The following is a 14,725-nucleotide window of genomic DNA, read 5'->3' on the forward strand; positions in this document are numbered from 1 at the left end:
CATTAAATTTTAATTGAGATCGGGGTAAAATCATTATTGTAAACAAATCTGTTCGATACGTATAGGTCGATCCGTGCACGTATCCTGATACGTGAATAATGCAAATACTCTAGGTGGCACGGTAGTATTTCCTGGCCCATAAGGGATGATGATAGCCTTTTTAGAATTTTCACCACTTTCTAACACTGCAAAAAATTCTACATTCACAGTTAACTGAAGTACTTTCATTTTACTATGCAGAAATGAATTTGAATATGTATCATGACCGTTTACTTTTTTTGCTATTTTTAAAAACCTAAGGCCACTAGTACGTTTAGGTCTTTAACGGTGCAGTGAATACAAAATTTAAAAAAAATTCTCAAAAATTCATTTTCATCTGTATGTAAAATTATTTCATATTTTTCTACACCTGATTCATCCCTCAGTTTGGGAAAGTATGTTCAGTTGATACTGTATTTTTTGTCCAATCACACTGTTTAGATACATTTACCTAAGTAGGGTACACAAAAGAGCAACCTAAATTCTGGAACGCAAATACTACCGTGCCACCTCTAATATTAGAGCATTTGCATTAATCAAGTATTTGCTGGCGTATCCGTATCGACGTATCGTATAACACGTATATGAGGAAAGGATAAATAAAGTCAAGTTGGTCCCGATGAAAATATTATATAATGCATTTTATTTTAATTGAGATCGGGGTAAAATCATTATTGTAAACAAATCTGTTCGATACTAATACGTCGATCCGTGCACGTATCCTGATACGTGAATAATGCAAATACTCTAATATTAGAGCATTTGCATTATTCACGTATCAGGATACGTGCACGGATCGACGTATACGAATCGAACAGATTTGTTTACAATAGTGATTTTATCCCGATCTGAATTAAAATTAGATGCATCATATAATATTTTCATCAGGACCAATTTGACTTAATTTATCATTTACTCATATACCTGATATACGATACGTCGATTCGGATACGCCAGCAAATACTTGATTAATGCAAATGCTCTTCTGGTCGGTCATTTAAAAACGTATCAGCCGTATCGTATACGTTGACGTATCCGCATCTGCAGATATATCAAAAAATATTGTGTGATCCCGAGCTTTAGACCATTATACGTTTTCCTTCATTTTAAACATAAAACTTAATTGGAATCTCTTCGAAACAATCAAACATTCACTTTCAATATTTGCGATAGTGGTGTTTTATAAAAACAAATAAGGGAGTCTATCAACTACTTTTACATGACATTATAAAGGAGCCAATGAAGGGAAGGTACACGAATATCATACACAATCCTTTAATAATCTAGTTGAAAATATTTCAAGATCTTTAAATGGATAAACACGTGTACTTCTTATATACGTGTGAGGAACTTTGAATATAATTGTTCATTTGCGATTTTATCATAAAAGGTAATAGAAACACGAGTTGTGTTCAGATGTCTGACATATAAATACATTTGAAAAAAACAGTACTTAGTATCAATCTATTTGTCAAATAACAATTTGGTTCTACGTGAGCACTAGTAAGTACACAAACAAACAAGTTTGCCGTAGTCACTCCAATCATGCCTGTAAACTGTTCCAACTATCCGGAATATCTTTAAAAGTCGGATTACATCAGTCCGATATGCGGTTTGAATAGAACAAAAGAATTCGACCTCTTGTGTTTAGAAGGTAGAAAAGTGTAATGAACTTTGTATACGGTTGTCAAGATGTCACAAAAGTTACTTTCCGTAAAGTCATTAAAAATATTTGCATTCACGTTGTTTAATTTTCATATTGTACAATTGTTCACAATGCAACTTGCAAACAATCGTTTTTAAAACGACCATAAGTCAAGCTGTTACGTCATTTAGGGGGTCTCCTTATAAACTGCTACTTTTTTTTGCTCGACATAGAAAAAATCTGGGAAAAATTACAAAAATTGAGAAATGAATTGTCAATCGTTTAAGACCATTCCCAAAGTGGCACACCTAAATTTGACATTAAGACGCAACTTCAAAGTTGGATGTTATATGACGGGGTTTGTTAATTAATTTACGCATCGAACACACCCGTCCTATATATGCAACATCACATGACTTTTAAGTGATTAAAACTAATTTTTTTTAAATAATATTTGCATGCTTGACATGTTTTTTTCTTAAACAATTACAATTACACCGACAGTCATAATTTCTGTAATATTTAAAAAAAAGTTGTGTTAAACATTTTTTTACACCTTAGTTATGCAGTTACCCGGATTGGTTGACCATTGTGAAGTTGAGTTTTTGGGGTAGCATAGATTTATATCGTTGTATTCCTTTTGTTTGTGTTAACCGATTGTTGTTCGGAATTAATTTTTATACATCATTTATTGATCTTGCAATTACTTGTAATTTAGTTTGGGTCTTATTTCTTGAGTGTCATATTTTGGCTATGTTTGTGTTCGATCATACAGTAGATTGCAGTTGGTTTTTGTTTTGTTTCATGTGGAGATATGGTGTGATTTTGTTTTTCTTTTCATGTGTTTGCATCTTAAATTGGGATTGCACTGAGTTATTTCATGATTTCTTTTGTGCTATATTTTCGATACATTTTTAGTCTATCTTATAGCATCTTACAATTGTCAGACGACATAATGTGATACTTTTTTGTTCGTCAATATTATTCACACGATTCATACGATTTGAATTTACTATTTATATCTTTTTCTTTTCTTAATAGTTTACCTTCAGTCGAAAATTTGCAAGACATTAAGAGTCTTTACTTATTTAAAAGTTTTACATTAGGCTCAATTTTATTATAGTTTATCACATAAAGACTCGATTGTATTATACAAATTGTAGTATTTTACTTGAATAACCACCCCACTGTTAGTTCTTCACAACTCAGAAACAGATTCAAGGATATCAAAGTTCCCTTATATTAATTTTTACCGTATACGGTAGCTCACTCTATATTTCTCATACATGCTCACTATTACAAGTCAAGTACTATAGTAGTACACCGGTGTCTTCATATTTCATGTACTACACATGCGTATATATATTACTCGAGTGTGAAACATTCAACAATACCATACCAAAGCAAGCCAGGAAACAATCCATCAACAAGGAAGTAAGTCAATCATTTAACTTCAAAGGGGGTATGGTTTTCTTGTCTGAGCGCGAACATTTATTGTCCGCCTCCATCAATCAAATATTTTTTTTCTTTCAAAACTTATCACTATAATGTTTTAGAAGATCAGAATTCATAATACTTTTTGGTTTTAAATTTTGCCTGAAAACAATATGTTTTCGAAAGAATTTTGGATCAGACGATATTTTTTTTGAATGAATCTTACCCCTGACTCTTTTTCGCAATTTGAATGTTAAATTTTCGTTCCTGTATGTAAATAACCAGCAGTCAAAGACTTTCATTATTTTTTTATATACATTTGAAGACTTCCATCGCACTGTTCAAACTAATATTCAGTGGCGGATCCAGAATTTTACATTGGGGGGGGGGGGGGGGCTCTGACTGAGCTTAGAAGAGCACGCTTCAGTCATGCTTCAGTGATTCCCTATGTTTAATAAAAAAAAAAATTTCCGACTAAAGCTTCCCCCCGCTCGAATCCGTCTATATTCTCGAAAACGTTGTTCTTATACATACTTACCTCCATGCTATTGTCTCAAGTCTTCAGTCTCCGCACCAACGCTTACAATCAACCAAGCCGTTGCTAAGACGGTGCTTAAAGAACAGGGGCTTAGGTTAAAATTGTACTTACTAGACAGTCTTTGATAATCTGTTACAGTTTTGTACAAGAGTTAGTCCTTTGTTTTTTTTAATAATAAAACGGAACTATTATGATGTTATGGAAAATATCGAGTTTGCTGGATATTGACAAATCAAAAACTCAAGTCACATGATAATGGTCGGGATGCTTAAACCTTTGACAAATGAATATACTAAAGACCTTTTTGGGGTGTTAACATTTACGGTTGACTGGCATATTTTATGTAGAATGTACAACCTGTTTCATTTGAAAAAAAATAAATAATGATTCTAAAAAAAAACCGAAAATTAAGCATATGCTCTTTTAACTGTTCTTGAACAGGTCTCAAATTTAAAAAAAAGAGTTCAGATGATCAAGTTCTTTGAAGAATTAGAAAGGGGAAACCAATGGCACTGCTATATCATCTCAGAAATTATATAAATTATTACCATCAGTATTACAAGGCTATGAAGGATGCATTCACATCTCTTCTGTTATGGATACGTTTGACAAATTCAGTATATAAAAAAAGAAGTTCCTTTTGTGGCATAACTTTATTCATATAGATTATTTCTCCAACATATCTTTATATATTGCTGTCTTGAGTTCAAATTGGAATCTCAGATAAGCATCTAGTACCTTCTCCTCTCAGTTCCATGCCTCTGGTCGACATGTGTACTTCAGAATAATTCCTGACTGTCAGATGTACAAATGTATAGCACGGTATTCGGTCTATTTTTCATTTGACCATTTCTTGATGCATAAGTAGGACAAAAACAAATCAATTCTACGTTTTATTAAATAATTACTTGTCTTGATTCATCATTTGAATCGAAATTAGATAAAACCTGATTTAAAAAATAAATAATTGTATGTATTATTACATAATTAAGCAAAAATTCCGTGTTCATAATGCCATTTTTGCCGTGTAAGACGTAACAACAATAACTAACCATCCAAATATAAACAAAGAAAACATACAAACTACTGAATGGAATTCGATGAAATTTGTACAGGTGGGATATAATATTATCATTTTCATGATATATAGTAGATGTTGCTTCCATTGACACGAACGAAGATTTTTTTTTTATATATGATCTTCTTGAAAGACACATATTTGGGATGTTGATAGTACGGATAAAAAGACCCTAAATTATTCTCTAACTGTTGTTCAAAAACTACAGCTGAAGGCGGGACTATAACATTTATACTATTTTACCCCTAAACAGCTTCTGAATCGGCTGTTTCAACGCGATGTATATGCCCAGACTTAAATACTTGTGATGACGGAATCCTGAGCATCATAGAGGATAAGCATTTTGTAACAATTGAAATGCTTGGGCAGTGACAAATATTTGAAATGTATACTTTCGTTAAGTTAAGATTATGATAAAATAAAGTTTATTTAATTGTCAAAAGTATACAATCAGTCATGTAAACAGTATATATTTTTAAATGAGTAGTTAAACACGAAAATGCCAGCCGTATTAAAAAAGGTGCAAAGCTTTGACGTTTTGTACAGAAGTTTGTTTAAAATAATTGAAAACTACGTCGAGTAACGTTACCATTACTAAACCGAACACTGTGCGTAACGTCAGAACTTTCACATAACTTCTTGATAAAACTGCTGTCTTCCTCCCTTTTCGACACTGCAAACAAAAAATCGAACAGGCAGTTAAAGAGGGGGTTGCAACCACATGTTCCCCATACAAACGGATCTGAACTAAGAGCTCTTTCCCGGATCTGGCACTGGATTTATACATCAGATGCGTCACAAAATATAAACATGTTATTAAATATACTAGAATATGAATCGAAAATGTTGAATTTTCATTGATGTCTACGAAACCACAAGATCCTACTTAATTGGCCATGTTTTCAAATCATATCAAATGTTTTCATTGGTTTTCACTTGTTAGAAAAATGTACTGAATTTATTGTTAGCTAAATTATCAATGTTAGGTTATTGCATATTCTTCAGAGCTGTATCTTGAACTAATGAATTGAAAAAGAGGGGATGGGTATACGTACTAAACATTTGTCTGTATTTTCAACATATCTAACAAACATGTGAGAAAAATTAGTTTTAGAATACGAAATATCTCTCTCATTCTGTAAACAGATATTGTAGGATTGTTAAGGTATTTTGGTGTTTTTAAAAGACCCCCCCCCCTTTTTTTTGTAATATACACCACAAAAACATTTAGTTAGGATAAAGAACTAATAAACGATAGTCCAATAATGTAAGGCTTCAGAGTTTCATATCATTTACATTCAACATGTTTATCGGATTTTTTTTTACTATCAATGTTGAACCATTAATTTTTATCGGATTTTTTTTTAACTACCAATGTTGAACCGTTGAACCGTTCAAAATTGAAAGTAAACAAAAATTCGATAAAAAATGGTGAATGTAAATGATATGAACCTCCGGTCTTATATTATAGGACAATATATAAGACTTCTGAGGTTCATGTCATTTACATTCAACGGTTTTATCGGATTTTTTTTAAATTTTTACTATGAACCGTTCAATATAAATAGTAAAAAAAATCCGATATAAAAACGTTGAATATTAGTGATATGAACCTCCGAAGTCTTATATAATAGCACTACGGAAAATAGAATAATTGAAATTCAGTTAATTGAGTGTGAGAGGCTATTTTAATCCACTTTATGAGTGTGTATTATATAATGTTACAATGTAACAAACCTATCAAACACCGTGAAAAATAACATTATCTCCCCTGGAAATGCTTAACAACACGACACAAAAAACTGCTACCTTTTTTGGCTCTATATCACATAATTATGAAAACACATTACATAGATAGGAAATACTGTGCTTGTGTACACGTTTGAATGTGTAGGTGGCACACTCAGAACGATTGTCTCTAGATTTTTTTTTGAAATTCGTCCCGGCCTCTCCTGGTTCATGTAGCAACACGTTTCTTTCCTTCTCAGCTATTCCTGATTATGAATTAATCCAAAACATGCATTTATCCCAATGCAACAACTATTAAACAACTCACCTATACTAATGGTGATCGTCTAATTCCTAGCTGATTCCTTTAATCGTACCTTTCTTGACGACACCAATCGTTGTAGCGTCTACCATTGGAGGTAGCGAAATTACATGAATTGACAGGAGAGCGAAATAAACAAGGGGAGCAATTTTATCGAACAACATTCCGGACTGACATGTTCCACAAAAAATCCGATCTCAATTAAAATTAAATGCATTATAAAATATTTTCATCGGGACCTCATAAACGTGTTATACGATACGCCGATACGGATACGCCAACAAATACTTGATTAATGCAAATGCTCTAGTAATAACTAGACTGAGGTAAATAATACTCATGTTTGGGCAAAACAATCAAACTGTATAATACAATAAAAATGCTATTATAAAAACAAATTTAATTTTTTTTTCTCAACCTTATTTGTTTTTATAATTTCACTTCATTTACTGAACTCAATACACACTAAAGATATTTTTTTTGTATTATATATACGGAGTCAAATAAGTTTTGCAACAAATTTATAAAATTTTATTTTATTACAAAATGATAACATTATATAATTTTGATACGGGTAAAACCTGTATAAACCGGCCGGCTACAGGACTATGAAAAAAGGGCTTGGACAGTGAGCCGGTTTATTCAGGTTTCCGTTTTGACCGGAAGTTAATGACTTGTGAAGTCCGATATTTTGCATGTAAAAGTTCTATCTGTCAGATTGTAAATTATATCTGAAAAATTAAAATACTTTCACTTCGTTTTTCATTGTTTGCATTTGCATCAAAATACTCGCGTTGTTTGGATTGTGAGACGAAAATTTCGATTTTCTTCCATGATCGTTAATTTGAAACATTGGAATGCCATGGCCGATTAAAAAGCCAGAATATTATCAAACGTAATTTCATCACTATCGAAACGTTGTCGTACAGTGTACAATACCCATTGATTGTTGCCATCCGGATGTTTTTCATTATCAAGGTCATGTGTTTAGGGGTTCACAACAGGGAACCCAGGATTTCGAAATCACGATGTAAATTTCTTACTCCGCGATTTTTAAAATTTGTTCATCCAAGTTACAACGTAAGTTCAATCCGAGATATATTCAATGTGTCTTTTTGTTTAATTGACACGTTTATAATGTTTTAATAAATAATACAGCTCACTCCTGTACGATTGTCAGTTCACAGTTTAACACCTGACTAATTGATTATCCTGAAAAGCCATATTGTATAAATAAGTCTCGGTTATTGTATAGAAAGGTATATATATACTATGAAAATTAGAGCGAGGGGCTTTGCCCCAAGCTCTTATTTTCATAGTATATACCTTTCTATACAATATCCAATTTAGCACATATTTACAACTTGAGTATAATTCTGTAATTAGTCTATTGATATGTTTTGGCTGACTGGATGTAGCTCATTTACGTAGTTTTGTAAATCTACTCATTATAATATCATTGTAAAAATGGGATTTCAAAAGGCCCTTGACTTTAAAATGTAAAGAAGGTAGCTGCTGGTGTAAGTATGTTTATTGATATGAACGAAGCGTTGTTTTACTATACATGTACTTATTTACATGGTAAGATGACAAAATGAATTGACCAAGAGCAGACAATTCTTAAATTGCAGTGAAAGCTTACCATTCTTGAAAACATTTTTTTAATTTCACATAAAACCTAAAACTAGCTTTTGAATGAGTACAAACAGTTGGATCCCCCTCCCACATCTTTGGCTGAAACACCTTTAAAAAATGGCTGGATCTGCCCCTGGTATGTACCCATAGGTAGTCTAGTAGATAGTTTATATGCATGAAATATTTGTCACTGGACATTAGGCAACCAATTATCGACCAATTTATGACTAAATATATCAAATTGCTTTATTAATAATTTCCCTTCAAAAGATTCATGGTTGACTCTTTTTGTGTACAAAGTAATTGCATGGAAGATAAAGGATTACAAATTTTAGATTGAGTTGTACTTTAATCAAGGTATAAAGCACCATTATTATTACTCTTTATTTAAATGAAGAAACTTTTTTAATTGTCAAAACAAAATTTAGATCAAAAGATTGATTAGTAGGATGTTAAAAATCTGTTTGAAAACTAATTACAAACTATTTAGTTAAATTTGGAACATCATTTATTTCAAAATAGCCAGTAGCAATTTTTGTTCTAATATCTTGATTACAATACAATGAAATCTTACCCTTGTGGTCATTCATGCGTAGTTACTTAGTACACGGAAAAGTATGTACTATGAAAATTAGAAGCAAATTCAAGCAATTTGATTGGACGAGAAGTTGTAAGTATGTGCTAAATACGTTTTCATTGCATATCGATTTTGAAATTAATTAGACAAACCGGTTTTGACAGGTAATAATTAATGTAATTAAGAGTATTGAGACTGCATAATAAGCCCGGAATTCGGAATACACAGGGTCCGGTTTATAAAGTGTATTTTAACAAAGACTCTGAAGGGGAAAAAATGGTACTTTCATTTTCGGCCGGAATGGACAAGAAACCGGTTTATTCAGGGTCCGGTTTAATCAGGTTTGACTGTAATTACAAAATGAAATTATGACATGTCAGAAGCAACATGCACTAGAAATTTCTTTGTATGGAGGGCATTAGGTTCAAAATACGGAAATGAGTATAGTGTTATTCAAATTCAATTTCTTATTTATGCTCCACGTGTATTGATGAAGGATTGACAACTACTCCAGTAGCTGCCCTAAGCATATGCAATACTCTTGTGGCCGGAATAAACTTGTCACATGTTGACGTTAAGCGCAGGTAGTACTCTTCCCTCATAAACTGTTGACTTATGCACATTAAATCGAGCCGCGACGTCGGCAACACTCATTCCGGTATCAACCATTCAAGGAGCTTTCAAACGGTCATGTTCGTGGATGCCAGATTGACGCCTCCATGCAAATTTTTTTAATGTTTATGTTTTTTCTTACCAATGGTGCGTCTCTGAACGTTAGTGAAAAACAAAATTTTTAAAAGTACAGGTACAGAAGGTAAAACATAAAATACACGCGCAAAGCTTGAATGGCGCGAAGTCAATCTCCCGGAAAAAAGTACGACCGTTTAAAATCACAGATAGACCTCAGTATTATATCAATGATGTTGAAAAAATCTTGGCAGAAACAAGAAAAAAATAAATTGAAAAAAGGGTTGCTAAACTTTTTGGCTCAGTATATGTTACACTATCATTACTATGGTTTAATCCTTGTTTATTTATTTATCTAAAAAGTGTCTTTATTTCCAATTGCTGAAATCGATGATTGATTTCAACGTATAGCAAGTTAATCTGATGTCAGTTAAAGACGCGAAAGACAGTACTTTTTCACTTTTCAACTTCAGAGAAAGAATTATCGCTTGTTTACCTAAAAATCGGAGAGTTATCATACTATACTTTTTTTTCAGAATTCCGAATTTTGAATCTATGATATATATATTTTTTGACACGTTACCTAAGCTGTGGTTGGAAAGTATGTATATCTTTTATATTCATTTGATAAAATTTACTGTTTGCAATATCATTAATTGTTCTAAATAATAAGGATGTTCTTATCCCAAGCAGAAAACCCTAGCCGTATTTGACACAACCTTTTTGAACTTTTGATCCTCAGTGCTGTACAAATTTGTACTGTTTTGACCTTCGAACTTTTATATCTGGGCGTCACTGGCAAGTCTTGTGTGGAAGAAGCGCGCTTTTGGCGTATTGAATTTTAAACCTGGTGCCTTTTGTTAACTATTATTCATGTGTTTCTTTGTCTAATATGTTCTCCTATTTATTTGTATTGTAGTCCTGTAACGTTATGTTGTCATTTTAATGTTATATTTATCATTGCCATAAAGTGGGAGGTTTGACATTCTTTAAAAAAATGTCCTGTACCAAGTCAAGGCACAAGGTTTAAAATTAATTTAACGTAATTCAAATAGTTTGGGGGTGGGTTCAAAATTGCTGAAAGTTTTGTTTAATTGACATCAGCTATTATATGTTATTCATGTTTCCTACAAGGTCTACAAAGTGAGGAAAATAATCACCGTAAGCTTGGAATTTCACATTTATACCATGCCTGAAAACTACACTTGAATTACGGATAGCTATGAATTAACTGTACTTGCCTTTACAAGGTCATTGTTTAAAATGTAGTTAAAATAATAATTTATTAATGTGTATTAATTAATAGCGTAGTTTTAAATTGAAAACGCCCCAATTAAGGGTCATTGTTCTGTTTTATCCCCTTTTCAGCCCTCTTAAATATTTTGTCAACATGTAAAATTACGTCACATTACAAAGTTAAAGTCGACATAATGCAGGTTTCAATTGTGATTAAAAACCTAAAAGAACTCTTAATATTTTATAATCTCATATCTTTGTGTGCTTGACGTTCTATTCATTTTGTAAGGGACGAAATCAAATAAAAGTTCAAAGTAGGCTAAAAAAAACGTAATTGATATAGTTTTTCACTGACCCCCTACCTCCACAGTTAACTTAATTTGATAGACCAATAAGGATATATGTAAAATCGATGTCAATTAAACAAAACTTTCAGCAATTTTGAACCCAACCCCAAACTATTTGAATTACGTTTTTTATCCTTCATTGATCTTTTGGTGTCGCTCCTAACGGGCTATTGACTATGGCTGAAATAGATTTATCTCCCTTTGTATCGTGTTGTCAATGTTGTATTTACTTTCTTGTACATACACATAAATCGTCAGTAATTTGATTATTTCTGATATATTCCGGCGTAAAAATTAAGTAAGTACATAACTAATTCATGATTCATTCAAATGATTAAAGGGGTATTAGGTAAGAGATATAAGAACAAATACAGTATAATTTTGTTTTGTTCAATTGTTAATCATGTTTATCAAAGTAAAATAGTGATGTAACATTTCGCTTTTATTAAATGCTTAAATCGCTCATCAATAATTTGAAAATAATTTAATCAAAGTATTAAGTTCATTTTGGATGCCTGATGTACTAATTAATATTGCTGCAGCAGTTTCAGTCTTTATATTTTTTTTAACATTTTTACGTTTGATTCTGTTGTGTAACCTTCGTAGGCACTTTCGGTTGGCCATATTTGTTTACAGATTTTACACGTTACAGTGAATAACTGAATCTCATTTTCCACACTCATCTATTTTTTAATTCTTTTTCACAGTTTCTTACATCGTAAAAAGAACTTTTTACCTTTCATAATCTCGTGTATTTCACCGCAAATTTCAAAAATATAAAGTAATATTAACTCTAGCTTTAGTCATTTCGCTTTTAGAACTTTTTTGATATAATCACCACGGATAAATATCTTGAAGATGAAACGCACGTCTAGTATACAAAATTTCAATCCTGGTATCTATGATGAGTTTATTTACATGTTCTGTACCTGTTCTGTACATTCAGGTGACGTTTTAGTAAATGTTACCCTGTCAACAATTTACAGAAGTTATTTTAATTCGTTGTTTACACTGTCTCCGCATTTATTATAAAGATTCAGTCACAACGCACTATCTAAAACATCTCCAGGATTTATTTTTAAGGCGAGTTTGGCAAGGTTGTCGGTATTTTTCAAATACATATTGTTTTGTAATACACGTGTTCTTAATCAACAGAACTTAACGCTTAGATTAAGTTAAGGTAATATGAATATGGCTAGGTTTTTCAAATGATTATTTGTCAAATAATTACGAAAAAGACACCAAGATTTGCACAAAAACAGCTATTTGCACGAAAGTTATATTTTAGAGCCAATGCATTGAGGTATCATTGTAATAATTATTCTAAAAACATATTTCTACATAGCAGTCGAAAATGTATACCAATTAAAAATTTTCGTGTGTTCGAGGCTCTTATCTGGATTTTGTCAACCTTATGAACGTTTAAAGTAAAAATAGACCTATCTGAAAAGCATTTGCATCGCCGAAAAAGTTTTTGTAAAGATTTTAATTCTGCGAATGGGAGTCAAATATTAAAAACCAAGGAATTTATAAAAGTTACAATTTTAAGATAAGAAAGTTAGGTAGGTTTTGTAAATTTTATTAAGTCGGCGTATATGAACATAGTAAATAAAGGCAACAGTAGTATACCGATGTTCAAAACTCATAAATCGATAGAAAAAAAAAAAACAAATCCGGATCACAAACCAAAACCGAGAGAAACTCATTAAATGTAAGAGAATGACGATACACCATTAAAATGTAACACACACAGAAACGAACTAAGCATTTGACAAAATCCGATGAGAATAACAAATGCAACATCAAAACTAAATACATGAATTTGGGATAGAAAAGTACCGTCACACGACTCTTACAACAATGTGTATTCACACTCAAATATAAGAGGAAACAAACGACACAAAAGACACACAACGTTAAAATTTAATACACTCAGAAACGAACTATAATATAACAATGACCATATTCATGACTTGGGACAGGACATTTTTCAAAGAAAAAAAAAGGTAGGTTGAACCTGGTTGTGTGGGATGCAAAACCTAGTAACAGATAAAATATGAGCACTGGTGATATCTTTAAACGATTATCATACAAAAAATCATGCAACTTTAGTCAAATACTAATCAATAGAAAATAGAAAAGTATGTAAATATGATTAAAGTAATGCGGTAAACACCCCTATAGTCATTGAACAATGGAAACAGCAATCACTGATATATCATCAAAAATAACATAATAAAAAGCATAAATAAAAAAAAAAATTCTTAAATTTGTTAAAAGATATCATAGTTCTATTCTAATTGGGAAGTAAATTAAGGCCTTTTCTATTTTTTATTTATTATAACATTTGAAATATATAAATTGAATTTTAATCTAAAATCAAGCATAGCTCCAAAAAGTGTAACCTCATGCTTACATGAAATGGAAATTCAATTCAAATGAAGCACAATATATTTATCTTATTTTATTTGCCAAGAGAAATAACTTGAAATGCCATCAACAAAATTATATAAAAACATTTAAAAAAAAAAACCTTATGAGACCCTTTTAAATATGCCAAGAATACCACTTAAATTGTTTTTTATGTTTACACACTGTTTTCTGTTTGTTAAATAACTATATAACGTATCAAGTAATGACTTTTAAAGACCATAAGCTTTTTGTTTAAGTGGCAGAAAGTCATGGAGAAGATAGTCAAACGTTTTGAGAAGTTTATCGAGGTAGCTGCAATGCATTTATTTTGGTCCCGGGCTTACTTTCCAATCTTTAATCACTTAATATAGTTGACTGACATCCGAAGCCCAATATAAAAGCTACCAAAAAAGTGTTAGAAGATATTATCAAAGTACTGTACTACATGTAATTGAACTTATATGGCATGTGAATAGTGTTTAGAAAAGGCCGGTAAAAAAGAAAATAAAAAAGAAAAATAGATCAACTTGAGCTTCATTAAAGCTTTCAGGGATGGTTTATGAAAATAATGATAAATTAACAATATATGTTAGCGGTTTTACAATTGCAGGTTAGCAAAACGTAGTACTTTAGATAAACTACCATCTAATCCAATAGTTTTTTTTTTAAACATTTATGTTAAGCATATCTATAATACTAAAATTATGAAGTCCAATTTGTCAGCCGTCATCGGGTAAAAACGACAAATCAAAGAATTCAACTCTATATATAATTAATATAGGACAATGGTGTAGATTAAAAATTACACCACTCCAGACCCTTTTGTTTTCCACATAATTAATATTGCCAATAATTAACAAGTTCCGGGTCTAATCCGATACCGATACTAATAGTATATTCACATGTTAGCTATTACCTTATCTGTACGTTCCGCATTTGACAGGCGCACCACCAAACGGTGTATTTAGGATTTTGCTATATACACGGGTCATAATCAAAGAGCTGACACTACTAAATTCAATCATTGTCAAATTGTTCCCTATTGTA

Source organism: Mytilus galloprovincialis, chromosome 12, assembly GCF_965363235.1.
Source record: "Mytilus galloprovincialis chromosome 12, xbMytGall1.hap1.1, whole genome shotgun sequence".
Lineage (NCBI taxonomy): Eukaryota > Metazoa > Mollusca > Bivalvia > Mytilida > Mytilidae > Mytilus > Mytilus galloprovincialis.